The sequence below is a fragment of the Solanum lycopersicum genome, chromosome 11 (genome assembly GCF_036512215.1).
Source record: "Solanum lycopersicum chromosome 11, SLM_r2.1".
Lineage (NCBI taxonomy): Eukaryota > Viridiplantae > Streptophyta > Magnoliopsida > Solanales > Solanaceae > Solanum > Solanum lycopersicum.
Window position 1 is genome coordinate 14,168,333 of NC_090810.1, and position 20,205 is coordinate 14,188,537.

Below are 20,205 nucleotides of genomic sequence, written 5' to 3' on the forward strand. Positions count from 1 at the left end.
TAATGTTCATTCATCTCTTTTGTTTACTTCCGTGGAATTCGCCAAGTGATCTAACTCGGCTAATTTTTCGATCCTAAAGCCATTTTGGGGCCCTTATAAAATATTTTATGGCAATCTCATTTGCCCATCCCACATTCAAATGCTCATTTGTTCTCAAATGCAGGCCCAATGCTTTTTCTTGTTAAATTATCAGAAGCCCAAGAATTTCGAGACAAGCCCATTTCTTTTATTCCCATCCCTTAAAGCAGCAAATTTCATTTGTCCAATTTCAAACCCAATTCTCCAGCCCATACCCCTTTGAACTGGTCCACGCCTGCTTCTTTCTTCCAGAGAAGAGCAGATACGACTTTAGAGTCAACAATAGACGCGTGAAGAAAAAGGGGCAGCAAACGCTGTGCTCCTCACGCTCGGCGGAACAAACACACCTCCTTGTCTCCTTTATACTGATTTCAGCTTTTAGTTGTATGATCGTACGCCTCCAGCTGGAAGAGACCGTTTCGAATCGTCCTTGCTCTTGTGGATGGGTGCCACGTCGAGTGCAAGGACGAAGCGAAATAATCCGAGCCATCCTCTACCATGTCATCCGGATTTGGTGGGATTTGGATAAGTTGTAGTACGAAAGGCAACTGCCTTTGTCCTCGAGGATTCTTTTTGAATTTTGATGATCATTTCAAGAAATTCCGAGTTTTCCCTTTTCCCCCCATTTTCGAAAACCCTAGTTTCTTCTCCTATAAATACATTCTTATTGTTCTTGGAGGATTCTTTGTTTTGTTTCTTTGCTTGTATAATGTGAAAATTGCCGGCATCGAACGGGGATTAACTTAGTCATAAATATGTGAATATTGTTCCTCGTGTGGGTTTTCAAATATGGAGATCGTAGTTAGAACGTGAGATTTTCCTGTTCTGTTGTATGAGCTTCAAAAGTTATCTTTTTAACTTTCGAGTGTGATCATGGTTGTTGAGTGTTGCTATGTCGTAGTCTCTAGAGCTGTTGATTCGAGAATGTCGTCCAAGCATGTATGTGTGAACCTACTGTCCTATATGGAATTTTGCAGTTCGAAACCCATAAACGGTAGCAACAGTTGATCCCCTCACTCCCTGCCTAATGTTGTTGTTATCTTTGTTTTCCTGTGATGTTCTCTTCCAGTATCTCTTCGCAATCCTTGTCTCGATATGTTTTGTGTCACCTTCTTTTTATCATTTTTGAGTCTGTTCATAGCATTGTTGTCTGCTTTAGCTTCCTTCTCCTATAAGTTCTAAGTCGTGAATATTTGTTGATAAATATCGAGAAAATTGCTTTGGAGATTATGTTAGGTGTTAAAATATATTAATTCAATTTCGTATAGTTATAATCAGTTGAGCCTTTGTCTTATCTCTATAGAAGTAGCTCCAATGTTTGCTTGGCTCCAACTTCAAAACCTTAGCTTACACACGAGAACCCAGATGTCCAAGTTTTCATGATCCGTATCCATTTACTCCATTTGTTTAATTTGGTCTTTATTTTGGTGTCTATGTAGTCATGAAATTAGGTGGATTCCATGTTATTATTTTAGAAAAAAGAAGAAGCAAAAGTTGTTTAGATAGTTTTCTCTTCTTCCTCTGTATTGCATTTATTGTTGTGTTTTGTAGTATTTGTTGGTGAAAAGTCGGAGTAGTGCCTCAATTGCTTATGCATTAAATGTTTGTCATTTGCCTTCAGTCCATTTTTTATTTATTATATTTGCATATCATACACTAGTCTTGGTAGCCACAAAGGTGTTCATGCTTTTCTCTTGATAAGTGTAGTCTCACTTTCAAAAAATTAGTTTTATTGTTTGATGATAAGTTACGTAGATTGTTGACCTTGCATTATTGGTTTCGAGAAAGATTATTTAATAGACCTCCCATAAGTGTTTTGGTTTGGTATGTGTTGTCTACATTTTGTAAATAAGTAACTCTGTCTTATCAAATTTTATTGATCTCTCAAAAATACTAACTTCATACTTGCTTCTTTTCTTTGCATGTAAAAATCTGTCCGAGTCCTCGCAGACTTCATCCTATTTTCCATATTTTCGGGATCTGTAAAAGCTCAGTTTTTTTTGTCCGAGTAAGGCCTATTAAAATCGACGAACAAGTTTCGAAGTTAAAGAATCCGAAGCAAGTCGGAATAGTCAAGGAGATTAGATCGAAGAGACTAAATTTATTTTAATTGTCGTATTGTATTTATTTTGGGCCTAAGCCCTTGTTGTATTTTCTTTTCGTATTCATTTTTTTGTAATTAATTTAGGACAGGTGGAAATGGGTCAATAATCCAAAGCAGGTGGGTCCAAAATCCAGTCAAGGCAGATAGAATCAGGGTTTGGGCCCAAAACCTCTCTTTTCTCTCTCTCTCTCTCTCGTGTCTTGTTGCCTATTTGTTTTATTTGTCGTTATTTCAAAGTTAGAAAGCTCCAAATCCCCGTCGAATGCCATGATGTTTTAGCAACTTAAAATTGAACCAAGTTTTAATAGTTTAAAAATAATTTGTTCATTTATAAGTTTCGCTTAGATAACAACTAAGAAAATCACTTTCAAACAATTTCCAATAAATTTTTTAAGTTAAGTTTTAACCAAACAAAGTTAGTTCTCGGATAGCAGTAAGTTAACGGACGTCTTAGGATCTTTCAAACCTTCCTAAGACGTTAATAGCAGTCCCCAAATCCTTTAATTGTTTTTCACTAGATTTATCTGTTTAAAATCTTTTGAAAACACTTGTTTTCTTAATTTTTTGAAAATTAAGTGGCGACTCTAAAAAATCCGAAAACACTACAAAAATATAATATTTGTCCTTTTCTGAATAAAATAGAAATGACGACTTTGCTGGAGAGTTGGATGATTCTAACCTTAAAACTAACATTATTTGACTATAATTGCTTATTTGTTTACTTTATTATTGATATAATGTTGCATTATCATGACATTCTTTCGCTAAACGGCAAGTAGTTCGCAATAGAAAAATAGAAGTTACATGGCTTTCCACAGCTTCTTTTAGAAATACACAAAAAGTTCATTTGGAAGTATCAAACGAATAGTAAAAATGCAGTCATCTGAAGTCGTTTGATAGTTTCACCCCGTTGTTTGTCCGACTCAGGTAATCGTCAATTTGAAACAAATCCTAGCAAGCCTAAGATAGAGCGAAATCAAAACAAAAAATTAAGCATTATCCTAAGATGACTTAATACCAAGGAGTATTAAGTCCATTTAGTAAAAAACCGTCAAAACCGTGTCCAAGGTCTCCGACCTCACGACACATTATTTTATTTGACATTTGTATGATGTACGTGTGAAAGCCAATTTGGGGTGGGTAAATCTAACTAGCTTTTGTTTTGTAGATACGGACCATTTTTGTAGTTCGACATGATCATAGCAGCACCACCCCAACTCAAAATATGGTATGACAATCTCGACGGGGATCATAGAAGAACCCTCAATAAATATGTGGGTGCTCTGATAAATGGTTGACCAGAAACGGTTGAGGTCCTCACAAGATATTGGGATAGACAACGGATGGTGTTTCAATTTGGAATTGCTGAAATCACCCCGACTTTGGAGGAGATCAGAGACTGCATAGACATAGTAGGTACTGGGATAGAAAGAAGGGCAAGAAAATAAGAAGACATATTTATCCCTAATAAGCCTTCGATAGAAGATATTCTGGACTGGTAATGATTGGGGAAGAATTTTGCCTATTGGTGCCAAGAATCCCACATATCATTCAGAGATATTTATATCAGCATGCTAACTTCTACACCACTTAAACCCTGAGTTCAAGGTCTCCTATAGAGAATGGAACGAAATTCATCCTCTAGCATTTGTTGTAGAGTTATTGGGAATGAAGGTCTTCCCGCATAGCCCAAGTCTGTGCATCAATAACGGAATTATAACACTCGCGCATACTCTATTCAAAGGGTACGAGAACCAAGGGACAACCGAATACTACCCTATAGCTCCAGTCATCCTGTCCGACATGTATCGAGCCTTGGGAAAGTGCAAAGAGGGGCATCCATACTTCGAAGGATGCAACATACTCCTTCAGTGGTGGATTCTCAGCCACTTGGCAAAGGGTGCCGGGACTCGGAAGCTGCATACTCTCGACAACAAGAACACCCTTAAAGATTTGAATGACATGCTGTTGATATACCATGGTTTCACGGTATTTTTAATACTTTTTCCTTAAATTTAGTGTGTCCTAAAGCCTTCTTGTACTAATTTTTTTGTAAGTTTCTGTTTATTTGCAGGAAATCTGTCTAAAAGATGAATGCAGAGGTTTTTGAGCAAGAAATGCAGAAAAATACCACCTACGAAGCTTGTGACGGTCCGTCGTGCCCGTGACAGTCCGTAAATGGCATCGTAGTGCAGCTGCTAAAGGAAGATGGGGAAGTCTGACCAAGTGTGGTGTTACGGAGTACATGACGAACCGTCGTAGACATGATGGTACGTCCTGCTTGTTCATCATGAAGATTAAAGAAGTAGTCTAGTACCCAAATTCCAAGAGTTCAAGTGTTATGGAACAAAGACCCCTGACGGACTGTTGTGCCTGTGATGATCCGTCATACCTGACATCGAGGGTAATGAAGAGAGCAGCAGAAGAAATTGCATAAGTATGGGACGACAGAGTCCATCACGGCCCTTCATGACCACGATGATCCGTCGACCCAACCGCGTTTTAACAGATTTCCAGCAAATAATGTCCTTATTTAATTAGGTTTTTATTTTTTTATAAATAGTTCAAAAAATCTTGTTTTGGGGGTAAGACTCTTGGTTATTTGAGCTTCTTTTGTGGATTAGACTTGGTGATTATTATTACATTTCTGGAGAATCTTTAATCTTCAATTAACTTCAGTAATTGATTATTGGTGATTTAAGTAAGTGCATGAATTCTTATATTACATATTTGAATATTGTGATTATGACTATGTGTAACTAAACTCCATAACTAGGGTTGTGGAAACCATAGGCGAATAATGAGGTAAAACCTAACTAAAATAACAATTCTAGAATAGTGTCTTGCATGTATTGATAATTCTTTCGCTTAGAAGTCTTTTTAACGGATGGCCAACGTTAGAACTCGCCTTAATGCTACTTGCCGGACCAAGGAGGTAGATAATTGGAAAAGAATTATCAACATAGATTTAGTGTATACTATCTAATAGGCCAGCATTGATTGGTAAGAGGTAATAACTTAGTCAAATATCGAATACGATGCTTAATATGAGGTTAAGGTAAGGGTTAGTATAGCAACACACGTAGCCGGACCATGGTGCGGAGTGAAATTTTCTAGATGCCGGACCAAGGATTTAGAAATACATAACTTATCACTTTACATGCAAGATACTAGGAGAGAATTGTTATAGTTAGAATTATCAAGTTAGGAACCTGCGGGAACACGTAAACCCTAGTTACTTTTATTAATTGATTAAACTCCAACATTTAAAGCTGTTAGTTGTCTCCTTTAATTTAGCTAGTTATTTTCATTCATTTAGAAGTAAAAAAAACCCTTTTATTGTCTTTGCTTTCCAAGGAAATAATTGACTAAATAATAGTAATAATAGATTGAAGTTAAGTCTGAACTATTTTCCTCTTGGGAACGATCCCAACCTCATTAGTTGAGTTCTTTACTTGATACGACCACTTTACTTCTTATTTGAGAAATAAGTTTGAGCGTATCAAATTTTGGCGCCTCTATCGGGGAAAGTAGCTTTTAGATTAACTTAAACTTATTACTATAGTTTAGTCAATATTTTCTTGATTTTACATTGTTTTATTATTTTTTTATTTTTACAGAACCATCATCCTTATATGCCAAATACACGGAGAGTAAGAGAACTCTTGTTTCCCTACGATCATGGATTAGAGCGTACACTACACAACATGAATTGAAACTTGGGTATTAATGATGATGATCTAAACCAAAACATCCCAGCTCCGATTGATGTTCATAGTCAGTTGTTACCCGATGCTCCGGGTGAGAACCAACAGAGGGGACAGAACCCCGCTCCACGTCCCCAAGAATACTACATAGGCTATGACAATATAGCAGACTCCGATGGACCACTTTTCTTGCCCCCTCTACCACCAGGCCACACCTTTGTGGTAACTAGTAGCCTGATGCAAATGCTCACTGCCAGAGGTTTGTTTTCAGGGCTACCTTCTGAGTATCCACATGCCCATATAGCTAAGGTAAGGGCAGTGTGTAAAAGCTGTGTAGGGAGGCCTGAATTGGACTTGGATGTAATAAGGCTAAGAGTGTTTCCTCTCTCACTGACAGGAGAGACTTCTATTCGGTTCACTGAGCTCCCTTACAACTGAAGTTTCACTTGGAACCAACTAAGGGATGTTTTCTTACTACTGCCCGGTCTCCAAGAAACTAAACCACAAAGACAGAGTGAACAACTTTGTGGCACTACTAGGAGAGTCAGTTATAAGTTATTAGGATAGATTCACCTCGTTTTTTAGAAGCGTCCCCATTCACCGAATAGATGATGAGTCACTGAAGGAATACTTCTATCGGGGACAAGATGATAATAATAAAGCGGTGTTGGATACTATAGCGGGTGGTTCTTATGGGGAGTGTCCTTATGCTGAGATTGCTGAAAAGTTGGAGAAAATCTCTCGGAACAATAAAGCTTGGAGTACTAGGAAATCAGATACTGGGAGAAACACCTTCACAGTGCAATCCACTCACAACCCAGCCACATATGAGATTCGTGAAGAGGTGGCTCAGATGAGAACTGATCTTGGGTTGGTATTAAAACATATCACTGGGGGTGCAGAAAAGATAATGCACTTAACTACTTGTCTAAACCACCACCACCAAATGATGAATGCTATATGCGGAGGATTCCTATGCAGTAAATGAGCAGACAGAAGGTTTCCGACCGGGTGTCCAAGTCTCAAATCAGAATAATTGGCGCCAAGGTCAAGGGAACCAAGGTCGGATCTATGGTATATATAATCTTGAGGGTAATTATGTCCAAGATGGAAACTACAACCGCGACAACAACTTCAGCAGGGGTAACTACAATAACAGAAATGATAGGAATGGTCCCTATGTCCCTCCTCAAAATCGTGAAGTTACTCCTAGGGATGGTGGAGATAGTATGGCGCGAGTTGAGGATATGTTGCACAAAATGATGAGGAGGTTCGATTCTAATGATGACTACATGAAAGAGTTAAGGAGTGATTTAGCGGGTATTGGGCAGAAAGTTGATACATATGCAATATCGATTAATCAGATTGAGTTGTAAATGGACCAATTATCTGCGACTATGAACACACGGCAATCGGGCACTCTTTCTAGCAACACTGTCCAAAATCCAAAAAGTGATGCACACTATATGGCAATCACTACTCGGGATGGTAAGCAAACAATTGAACCACCTATGCCGTCTAATGAGGAAAAGGTGAGAAAGAATAATGATAAGGTGGTAGAGGGTAGTGGTGAAACAGAAGATAACACTGAAAAGATGCAGAAGTCCCTATAAAGGTAATTTCCATGCCTAGACCCCCCCTTTCCTCAATGATTAGTGAAAAAGACTGAGGATGGTAAATATCGGCGTTTTATAACAATGTTGAAGCAACTTTCTATCAATGTCCTTTTGGTAGAAGCTCTAGAACAAATGCCCGGTTATCCAAGTTTATGAAAGTCTGGTTAAAAAGAAAATATTGGTCACTTTTGAGGATGATGATAGAATACAACATTGTAATGCTATTGCTACAAGATCTCTCGTGCAAAAGAAAGAAGATCTGGGTACGTTCACTATTCCTTGTACAGTCGGGTCATTACATTTTGCGAAAGCATTATTTGATCTGGGGGCAAGCATAAATCTCATGCCTCTCTTGATTTACAAAAAGTTGGGTTTGGGTGAACCAAAGCCCACTGCGATGCGGCTACTGATGGCTGATCGAACAGTGAAATGGCCTATAGGGATACTGCACGATGTGCTAGTAAAAGTGGAGTCGTTCATACTTTTGGAAGATTTTATTATTCTTGATTGTGAAGTCGATTTTGAAGTGCCTATTATTTTTGGGAGGCCATTCCTTGCTACGGGTAAAGCCTTAGTTGATATGGAAAAGAGGCAGATGAAATTTTGGTTGAACAATGAAGAAGCGACCTTCAACATTTGTAGGTCCATGAGGCAGAGTGGTGAGCTCCAATCGGTATCTGCTATATCCTACAAAGAAAAGATGAAGAAGGATAATGACCTAAAAAGTGAAAAACGAGTGTTTATGGTTGGGGATTTGGTGCTTTTAGATAATTCTAGGTTGCATTGGCTTCCGGGAAAACAGACTGGCCCTTACTTGATTACCCAAGTATTCCCTCATGGAGCAGTTGAGTTAGAAATCAAGGAGAGAGTGCGGTTTACGGTGAATGGAGAACGAATAAAACTCTATTTTGGCATACTACATCGGTGAATGAAGTGATAGGGGCATACCATCCTGATGAAGGCTGAGTAATCAAGTGTCCTCAGTCGTGCCGAGACGTTAGATCAGGCGCTTGTTGGGAGCCAACCCAATACTTATAGTTTTCTTTTTAGTAATGGTAGCCTTTTCTTCTAATCGGTTTTAAATTTGCAGGAACATCACTAGGAAATTCTGCAGAAAATCACTCTACAACATTCACTGATGGATACATCGACGGACCGTCATGCATGCGACGGACCGTCGCATGAATCCGTCGTGCCAGGTATATCTTTCTGTTATTTTCAAAACTAGGGCACATGCGAAAGAACAAACGACGGGCTGTCACAACTACGGCGGACCGTCGTCTGGGACTCATCGCGCCATCAATGAAGCGCACCCGACCCGACCCAGCTGGGTTTTTAAAAACGTTCTTAACATTTAAAAACCCCACCCCCTTCATTTCACCCATTTCCTTCCCTCTTCCTCCCTCTTCCCTCCCCTTTCAACTTCCAACTTCCTACCTCTCTTTCAACCGATCATTTTCCCATATTCCTCAATTCCTTAAAATCCACTCTCTTCTAGTTGGAGTCTGCTGGTGTGGTTCTTTACTTGATCACCAAGTACCTTCCTCGCTTGTTTTTCTCAAATTCTCAGATATGTGTCTCTGATTTCTGCCCATTCACATTGAATTTTATTTATCAATTAGTATTAGCCTATTTCTTATTGATGGGTTCATTCTTTAATACATATTTTGTCTGACCTAGGTTGAGAATCCTCAAAATTGCCTTGTTAAAACTCTAAAAATACGTGCTTTAGCATTGCTAGTTTACTAGGTATTTGGGTTAGACACATGTAGGTTAAAACACTAAAAATTCCATTTGGGTCATAGGGGATGATTGTGACATCCCCAGTTCTATCATTGAATGACAGAACGAGACCCTGATGACGGACCGTCTTACCCACGATGGACCGTCATAGGGTCTGTTCCGACATCCCCAACACCCCACTGTCCAAATTTCACCAAGTGTCCACCAACAGACACATGCAACGGACCATCGTTCCCACGACGGTCCGTCTTGCACAACCTTTCTGGTTGTCATAGACCCTATTCCTAAGGGTCTCTCACTTTTTCTAAGTATCCTCCAACGGACACATGCGACGGACCGTCATTCCCACGACGGTCCGTCCTGCACAACCGTTCTAGTTGTCAGAGACCCTACTCCTAAGGATCTCCAATTTTTTTCCAAGTGTCCTCCTATGGACATCTACAATGGACTGTTATACCCTCGACAGTCCGGCCTGCATAACCGTCATGATGGTCAGAGACCCTGTTCCTAAGGGTCTCCAACTTTTTTTCCAAGTGTCCTCTTACGGACATATATGACGGTCGTCATACCCTCAACGGTCCGTCCTACATAATCGTCATGACAGTCAGAGACCCCTCTCCTAAGGGTCTCCATACTTTTTTCTATGTATCCCACGATAGACATCTACGATGGACCATCATAATCACACGGTCCGTCCTGCTTATCCATCATACTTGTCAGAGACTTTCCTTCAGGGGTCTCTACATAAACATAGTTTGAAGTAATACATGATGGACCCCATTACAATCCGTCATACTCATGACGATCCGTTACCTGCTCCGTCGTGTTTCACTGTTACTATAGAAATGTCATTACATCTTTACTCTTTTATTTATTTTGTGTTGTTTTGCTGGTCTTGTTTGCTCCTTCTAGTACTAATAGTGATTATTTACAGGTACTATCTATTATGGCACCAAAACAGTATCGAGTCTACGTACGTGGACGATCGAAGTGTGTCGCCCCGTCTGCCCGCCTGGCCATTGCCTCTGATGAGGAGCGTGACCCTGAGTACGTGCCCCCAGGCACTTCCACCCCATCCCGAGCTGCACGTGCTGCCAGAGCCACACCCAGAAAGGTGGCGTCTGGCGTAGTCACTGCCTTCAGGTCTGATGAGGAGCGCACACTGACCGGCGCACCTTCTGGGTCAGCTAATCATGAAGAAGGAGCGTCTGGATCCTTAGGAGTTTCGTGGTCGGAGGAAGCCTCCGCATCTGCTGAGGTCCCTGCACCCGCCACAGCTACACAGTGTGCCTCGTCTGATGAGGCTGACAGTTTTGAATCCACACCCAGCTCACTGACTCGGGATCTCACCCGGTTGCCGACCAGCCCAACCGATGGTGTGTCGACGGGTATTATCAAGTCTATTCAGACGCAAAGTTTCTGAATGACAAAGGAGTCATTACACAGACCCTTACATTGGAGAGGTGGGTCCTTACGGGAAGTCTCCCGACTATGCCAGAGATCCACAATCTCTTCACGAGACATCGAATGGAGTGGACAACACATTCGTTGGGCCGTTATAGTGAAGAGTTGGTCCGAGAGTTCTACGCCTTCTACATGGCTACTCTCAGATCACAGATTGATAGGCGGGTTGCCCCCGCCAAACAGGCCCCACTGGAGCATGTCCGAGTACGTGGCATTCAGGTTGATATCTCCTTGCTTGCCATCTGCCAATATCTATACGGAGAGGATGTTGATGCCAACTGGACCCCTCTCACCACCGAGTCTGACTACTAGTGGCAAATTGTCAAAGATGGCCAATTCTTGCGTGAGCCATCGCTTAGAGAGACCACCAAGAGGTGGATGGCCCTGCACTTGTCTTTTGATAGAGAGGGTGTTGACTGGGTGACCGAGTTGAAGGAAGACCTGACCTTCACGACGAAGTTTTTATGGTTGATTGTCCGCCACTGCCTTTCCCCCATTGCCACTGATAATATAGTGCAGTATTGATGGCGGCGATGATAGACGGGTTTGAGGTGGACTTTGCTTTTGGATTTTATAGGTGGTCATGCACGAGAGGGCTTTTAAGGTCACAACTACTTACCCTTTTCCGTGCATGATATTTTCTCTATGCAGGTCCACAGGTGTGCCTATCTGGTATGTTGATTAGCTCAAGACCCTGCTGGGCACTATTAATATCAACCTCAACAGGGATGAGGCCAATGAATTGGCTCCACGCAGAGGGCCCCGTCCAGAGTTACCTCTACTTGGTGACATTCTGGCTGATACGGTAGCACAGGCCCGCACGGCTACACAGGCGGCTTCCACTGACACTTCCCTGGTCGAGTCTATCTCGGGTAGTAGCACTGCCCCGAGCTCTTCTCGCTCAGCCCCTTTCCCCGCTCTGGTCCGGCTTGCTAGGGTCCAGAAATTAGAGGCATAGATGGCTAGACTTCTTCATCATATCTAGCCTTGGATGCAGAGGTCTATTGCTGAGGCAGAAAAGAGCTTGGAGCGGAAAATGGTCCAGCACATAGAGCAGAAGATCGCTGAGATTCATCAGCGCTTGGACGCTTTTGAGTTGCGGGTGATAGACCGGCCATACCCTTAGGTGGATGTGTTGACCCTTCAGGTTGCGGTCAACAGCCTTCGCACAAACATCGCTATGATCTTAGAGGCTAGGGTGCCTGAGTCTGAGGACCCTTCTGCAGAGCCTACTGAAGCCATATTCATCACTTCTGAGATTCCACCACCTCCCCCTCGAGGGCATGCGAAGAGGCGTAGGGGTCGAGAGGAGGATGAGGCTCGAGCAAGGAATAAGGAGCACCGTGAGATGGAGGTTGCGAGGAGAGCCTCGCTTGCTGATGAGGAGGCGTGTCGGATGAGGGTTGCAGAGTTAGCTCCTGGGGAATCTAGCTCCAGAAATGTGGAGATAGCGGGAGGCACTGCTGATAGTGCTGTTGCTGCTGAGGACACCACTGAGGGTGTCTAGATTACAGAGGTAGTGGGTTCCGGGGAACCGGATCCACCAGCTTGCTGATCGTCGGCGCTTCGTGCCCCGGGTTTGCTTCACCTACCACTCTTATATTTCAATTTTTTATGCATTGGGGACAATTGCATGTCTTTTTGTTGGGGGTGGGGTAAATGGAAAGTGAGTGCTAGGGTGAAGTCTGAGTAGCCCAATTCACTATCCTCTTTTGGGAAGAGACTGTTTTTTTTACTGTTGAACCGACATGTCTATATCTTGTGTATAGGTTTAATTCTGAAGCATGATGGCTAAAATGATATCCTGATGAAATGAAAATGATGCATAACTAGGCATATTAATTGATAAATGTGTGGCTTTAAGCATGACATAGAGGTACACCACTGCATGACCCTAAGTCTAAAATTTGAACTAGGTGTCTTGTAATCTGGTAGAGTAATGAGATGTCAAGTGAGTGTGAGGAAGATTTGAATAGTTCACTATTTGTACTGAGCTATAACTTGCCTGGTTAGTCCTGCTAAAAGTAAGCTGTAATAGACAATTAGAAAAGCATCATAGGCCCTTGTTCAAAATAGCCCATTTTTAGCCTAAATAAAAAAACAAATGAAATTAATCCTTCTTTAATCCAAATGATTTGAGATTAAACTAGACCTTTCTTTTTCACCTCAACTGATCTTTTCTGGGAATAATGTGTTGGTCTTGGTCCCTCCTTGGACATGTGCACCTCAGCTTATGCCAAAGGCATAAGTTGAGGGCGGCTAATGCAGTAAACAACCTTTTTATAGCCCTGAACCAACATTAGGTATTGTGTACTTTGACTCATGGCAAAGCCATGAGTTGAGGGTGGCTATTATGAGGAATGCTCTGGAAAGTGGGGTTGAAAGAACAAAGAGAGAGAAAGAACAAAAGTAAACTGACTCTAGAATCAGTTGAAAGAAAAGTGAAATAAAAAAAATACAATAAATACAAGCAAGAAAAGAAGAGAGTCACTTACACAAATGAAGAAAGAAGGGAAAATAACAAGGTAAAAGAATATAGGAAATTGGGAGGAATAAAATGATTAAAAGAGGTATGTTTAGCCGATATGTCAAGGAGGACAAAAAGTCACTAGAGTATACCTAAATATACCCTACCTAACCCTGAGCCTATGTTACAAGGTAAGAAAGTCCTATCATGATCCTAAAAGTTGTATAGCGAACTTAAAGCAGTGAAAATAAGAGCAAGCTTATGGAAATATGTATGAATGAGTGTGAATTTGTTCTGAGAGTGAGTGTTGAAAAGTAATCCTTATGCTCAAACTGAAATCATTATGTGAAAAATGAGGATATTGTTTTGAAGTGAGGACACTAGTTGCAATACCGGAAATATTAGCACCTCGGTGAGAAACTGAAGAGGATAGGTGTTAGTGCATGGTGAGTCTGTGTCATGATCTGATTCCACATAATTCAAGCCTAATAGTAATAGCATGCATAAATATGATGAGATTGATCGGGATTGATAGCCAAATGATTGAGAAAGATAAAACATGGATACTATTGTACAAAGATTTTGTATTGAGTCATAGTGCGTCGCTTGAGGACAAACAACGAATTTAAGTTGAGGGTATTGATATACCGTGGTTTCAAGGTATTTTTAATACTTTTTCCTTAAGTTTAGTGTGTCCAAAAGCCTTTTTGTACTAATTTTTATGTAAGTTTCTCTTTATTTGCACGAAATCTGTCTAAAAGATGAATACGAAGGTTTTTGAGCAAGAAATGCAGAAAAGTACCACCTACGGAGCTTGTGACGGTCCATCGTGCCCGTGACTGTCCGTAGGTGGCATCATAGTGCAGCTGCTGAAGGAAGATTGGAAGTCTGACCAAGTGTGGGGTTACAGAATGCGTGACAGACCGTCGTAGCCATGACGGTCCGTCCTGCTGGTTCATCATGTAGATCAGAGAAGTAGTCCACTACCCAAATTCCAAGAGTTGAAGTGTTATGGAACGGAGACCCCTGACAAACCGTTGTGCCTATGACGATCCATCATACCTGCCGTCGAGGGTAATAAAGAGAGAAGCAGAAGAAATTACATAAGTATGGGACTACGGAGTCCATCACGGCCCGTCGTGACTACGACGATCCGTCGCAAGGTCCGTCGACCCAACCGCGTTTTGATAGATTACCAGCAAATAGAGTCCTTATTTTATTAGGTTTTTATTTTTTTTATAAATAGTTCGAAAAACCTTGTTTTTGGGGTTAGACTATTGGTTATTTGAGCTTCTTTTGTGGATTATACTTGTTGATTATTATTACACTTTTGGAGAATCTTTAATCTTCAATCAACTTCATTAATTAATTGTTGGTGATTTTGTTGATTAATCAAGTGAACTTCTGGATTTTATTCTTTCTCATTGAAGTAAGTGCATGAATTCTTATATTACATATTTGAATATTGTGATTATGACTATGGGTAACTAAACTCCATAACTAGGGTTGTGGGAACCATATGCGAATAATGAGGTATTGGCTGATATTGTGTATGACTCAAAAGGCAATAAAGGCGCAAGTATTGGCTGATCATCTTGCAGAAAATCCTGTGGATGAAGAGTATGAACCGCTCAAGACTTATTTTCACGATAAAGAGGTATTGTTTGTGGGTGAAGATATTTCTGAAATGTATCCTTATTATTATTTGATGGAGCGGAAAATCATCAAGGAAGAGGTATCGGAGCAATTTTAGTGTTAGAATATGTTCAGCACTATCCCATGGCGGCTAAACTTCGATACTATTGCACGAACAACATGTCCCAATATGAAGCTTGTACCCTTATTTTAAAAATGTCCATTGGCATGAATGTCCACGAGCTATTGGTTATTAAAGATTCATATCTGTTGATTCATCAGGTTAAAGGAGAGTGGGCCGTGAAGAACCCGAAGGTTATATCATATGTGCAGCATGTACAGAAGTTGTGCAAGAGATTTCGTAAGATCGACTTCAGACATACTCCTAGAATACAAAATGAGTTGATTGATGCCCTTGCCACCATCGCTTCTATGATTAAACATTTGAATGTTGATTATATTGATCCACTGGAATAGAGTTGAAAGAACATACAGTCCATTGTGCACATGTAGAAGCAGAACCAGACAGTTTGCCATGGTATTTTGATATAAAGAAGCAATTTGCGTCTGGGAGTTATCCTGGAGATGCAACATCCAACCAAAAGAATTCGATACGCCGTATGGCTCTCAATTTCTTTAAGTTGAGAAATCCTTTTTAGGAGGACTCCAGATTTGGGTCTTCACAGATGTGTTGAATCTACAAAACTTATTGAACAGATACATGTTGGAGTTTGTGGTACGCATATGAATGGGCTCACTTTGGCAAGGAGATCCTTCGAGCCGGTTATTTTTGGATGACTATGGAGAGTGATTGTTGCAAGTTTGTGCAGAAATGTCATAAATGTCAAGTGCACGGTGATTTAATCCGAGTACCACCTCACGAACTCAATGATATGAGTTCACCTTGGCCATTTGTAGCTTGGGGCATTGATGTCATCAACCCGAAAGAGCCAGCCACTTCTAATAGACACAGATTTATTTTGGTTGCCATTGACTATTTCACCAAGTGGGTGGAAGCAGCTTCATACAAGACGGTAACCAAGAAAGTTGTAGCTGATTTTGTTCGAAATAATCTGATATGCAAGTTTGGAGTACCAGAGTCGACCATTACTGATAATGGTGCAAATCTCAATAGTCACTTGATGAGAGAGATATATGAGCAATTTAAGATCACTCACCGAAACTCAACTGGTTATTATATTCAAATGAATAGGGCTGTAGAAGCCACCAATAAGAATATCAAGAAGATTTTGAGGAAATTGATTCACAATCACCGATGTGGGCATGAGATGTTGTCATATGCTTTATTGGGTTACCGAACAACTGTTAGAACGTTGACTGGAGCTACTCCGTACTTACTAGTATATGGAACAAAGGCAGTCATACCTGCTGAAGTTGAGATACCGTCATTGAGAATCATCCAAGAAGCTGCGTTGAGTAACGCTGAATGGGTTAGAAAGAGAATCGATCAGTTAACTTTGATTGACGAGAAGAGAATAATTCTCATTTTTTAAGATCAACTATATCGACAGAGAATGATTCGTGCTTTCTACAAGAGAGTCAGATCTAGAATATTTGAAATCAGTCAATTGGTACTTAAACGCATGAGTACAAAGGAAAATTTGCACCAAATTGACAAGGACCCTACATGGTTCACGAAGTATTATCTGGAGGTGCTTTGGTCCTGTCGGAGATAGATGGCACCGCATGACCGAAACCGATCAACTCAGATACTATCAAGATATACTATGTGTGAAGCTTCGATTTGCATTTATGTTATTTCCTTGTAATCGTTCCGTTTGTTTGTAATTTTTTTGTTTAAATTTTATCCCTTTTGTAATGAACTACGTCTGACCTGAATTCTCAAGAATGATATACGTAGGCAGTCTATGTCGGCCTCAATTACCCTGTTTATCCCTTTTAATATTTCTGTGTATTTTAACTATGTTCGACCTGAATTCCCAAGAATGAGATACGTAGGCGGCTTATGTCGGCCTCGATCACTTTTTTTTGTAAATTTCTTATTTTGCTAACCTTCGAGAGGGAACTATGTTTGACCTGATTCCTGCCTCAACGGGATATGTAGGCGCCACAAGGGTTCGGTCATATTTCCCATAAGATTTCTGTTCATCTTTACAATAGAAACTTGGATAGAATTTTTGAGAGGGACTCAAAAGTTCTCGAGAAGAAGATTTTTCCTCAACAAGTCAAGACTGAAAATATTTTGAGATTTTCAACTGGGACAAAGTTTTTGAGAGGATCTTAAAAATTCCGTGATTTACTCCCCGACAGTTGAATATAAGCTGAGGCATGTAACTGGGACAGAAATTTTGAGGATGACCCCAAAATTTCAGTATGGTTTTGTCGACAGTCTAGGATGGTTTTGAATACTCCCCATCGAATAATCAGATATACCTCCAAGCATCAGGCTCAAAGAAGTTTGCAAAGCCTTACGTGACATGACACTTGGCAGTGACTTTTTCTGTTCAAAATACTATTTCTCGAAAATTTATTTTTCTTAAATTTTCCCTTTTGTGTTTCATTTGTTTTAGCATAAAATATTTTGTCTTATTTATCAAGAGTTGGGGGATCAGGAAGTCAACCGGAGATAACATGACGAGGAGCATACAACTGAAGAAATCAACACAGATTAGTCTGTTTTAAAACTAACAATTTTTCTGTGGACGCAGGTTATAGCTTTGCTCTGAAATCAGCAAATTCCTCCGATCGATAATTATGGAGGAGTCAAGGGAAGAGAAAGCTCTCCCAAACTTTACGGTGTTCCTATAGACGTAGGAATTATTTTACATTGCACATATCGAAGAATTGAGAGTGTCACGTTATTTCGATTCTCAAAAGCATGAAATCTAAGGAACGTCCATCTAGATTCAAAGATGAATCAAGCGAAAATCTCAAAGAAAGAGTTCCCAGTTTGCGTAAAGGACGTCATTTGAATCATAATATCAGATATGATACTACATCTACACGAAGGATCAATTATTTGTATTGTCGGTTAAGATGATACACTATCCGAAGGGTCAATTATTTATATTGTCGATTGAGATGATATACCGTCGGGAGAAGTCATTTTATTTGTATTGTCAATCTAGATGATACACTACCTGAAGGGTCATTTTATTGTATTGTCGATCGAGACGATATCATTACCCAAAAGATAACTATAATGCTCGATTGAAGCACTATCTTCATTTGGTACCAAGGATGACATTAAGAGATGATATCCATACATCGCGAGTTAATATTCATGCATCGCGGAAGATCATGCATTGCGAGTCAATATTAATGCATCGCGAGTCAATATTCATACATCGTGGAAGACCATGCATCGCAAGTCAATATTCATGCATTGCGGAAGACTATGCATCGCAAGTCAATATTCATGCATCGCGAGAAGATTACATGCCTCACATAAATTATGCATCGCGAGAAGATATTCATGCCTCGTAGAAAGTTATGCATCGTGATAAGATGTTCATGTCTCACAAAAAATTATGCATCGCGAGAAGATATTCATGCCTCGTAGAAAGTTATACATCGCGAGAAGATGTTCATGCCTCGCAGAAAATTATGCATCGCGAGAAGATGTTCATAACTCACATAATTTATGCATTGTGGAAAGGTTTCATACCCCGCAAGAAATCATGCATCGCGAGAAGATATTCATGCCCTCCAGGAAATCATGCACGGCCAGAGAAGGAAATCGTGCATCTCAAGAGAAATATTTACCCATCAACATCAACTGCAATTTTATTTGGCAAGATAGATGCCGAAAGAATCATTGAAGACGACATCAAGAAAATATCAACACTGCATCAGTTTTATTAATTTTGACATCAAATGAAGAGTACATTGAAGATTATATTGCAAACATAAGCTTTATTATCTTTGTTTTCTTTACATCAAACGGATGAAGTTGACGTCAAATATTGAAGAAGAGCAATTAAGTGTCAACACGGTAAAATACATTGTCTTCCATTTCAATTGCATTTTACGCTGATGAGTTTTATCTCAGTTTTTGTCGAGAGCATCTGAAAGAATGAATTATCAAAAAAACCGACAGGTGCAGACGACATTGAAAGGGATGCAGCACATCGTGATACTTTTTCTTAGCCAGCAAACTAGACATAGTCCAAAAAGGAGTGTCGAACTCTTAGGACACGAGCAGATAAGCGACGTCCACCACAATCAAACCACACCCCTATCAGAAGTCATATGGGTTTTTCTTTGGCTTTTGTTAGTTTCGATTTGCATCCGGATTTGGTGTCTGCCGGAGGCAAGTTTCCAATCTGAGTGACGATACACCAAGAGTTTTGGAAATTATGTCCATGTAAGTTATTACCTATGGATGTGAAGAGCTCCACCTTCATGGCTAAGAGGTTGCAAGCCTCTTTTTCATACTCTATTTAATTTGTCACTCGTCCAGAGCCAAAGGTTATCTGCCATAATAGATTTCCTTTTCAACTGATCGAGATGAACAACAAGAAGCCTGATTCCTAAAGTTTGAGAATATGTATACGAGCACAATATTGAAAAATCGGTTGTATTCTAACACTCGCTCTTAAATATTATTCTCCGGCATCTCGGTCCCTTCATATTCCGGTAACGAGATAGCTTTTTAAATCTTTCACAACCGTGCGTTAAATCATGCGTGTTGAAATACAAGTGGCCTAAATTCTCATATAGACTGAGATATGTAGGAAGCCCATGTCCGGATCTCGTCCATAATTCCTAGAGTTCGTGAAAAATCTCGTCCCTAGAGATGAATATGTGGTTGGTCAAATCGGTTTGGTCGATTTCATTTTCCTCAAATTTCTTGCGTCAATCAAAGTAAAAGAGGAACAGTTGTTGACACCTAATTTTGACTCGGGGCGAAGGTTAATTTATCAAGCCTCTTCAACTTTAAACAATCTAAAATAATTAGTTTCATAAAATGGTAATGTAATAATAATAATAATAATAATAATAATAATAATAAAAGATAATAATGATAGTGGACGAGACTCTTATTATTTCGTTTTAATGCGTTACTTTTTGCTTAGCCTTATAATAACTTATGTTTTGGACTCGATTATTTTATTTTTTGTTAAAATTAAGAAGCTCGTCAAACTAATTAATGGTGATTCATCTCTTTTGTTTACTTACGCGAATTTCGCCAAGTGATCTAACTCGGCTAATTTTTCGATCCTAAAGCCATATTGGGGCCCTTATAAAATATTTTGTTTGCAATCTCATTTGCCCAGCCCACATTCAAATGCTCATTTGTTCTCCAATGGAGGCCCAACTTTTTCTTGTTAAATTATTAGAATCTCAAGAATTTCGAGACAAGCCCATTTCCTTTAAAACCATCCTTTAAAGCAGCAAATTTCATTT

The 20,205-nt window shown here is 40.1% G+C and overlaps 2 long non-coding RNA genes across 2 annotated transcripts; both read left to right on the forward strand.

The window, feature by feature from the left end:
* The first annotated feature begins 403 nt into the window (after positions 1-403).
* Positions 404-2,367, forward strand: LOC101255160 (uncharacterized). The gene is made up of 2 exons (XR_183240.5): positions 404-1,072; positions 2,029-2,367. It is a non-coding gene; the product is annotated as an uncharacterized lncRNA (long non-coding RNA).
* Positions 2,368-3,350: 983 nt separating this feature from the next.
* On the forward strand, positions 3,351-4,887 carry LOC138339544 (uncharacterized). The gene is made up of 2 exons (XR_011212374.1): positions 3,351-4,171; positions 4,257-4,887. It is a non-coding gene; the product is annotated as an uncharacterized lncRNA (long non-coding RNA).
* The last annotated feature ends 15,318 nt before the right edge of the window (positions 4,888-20,205 follow it).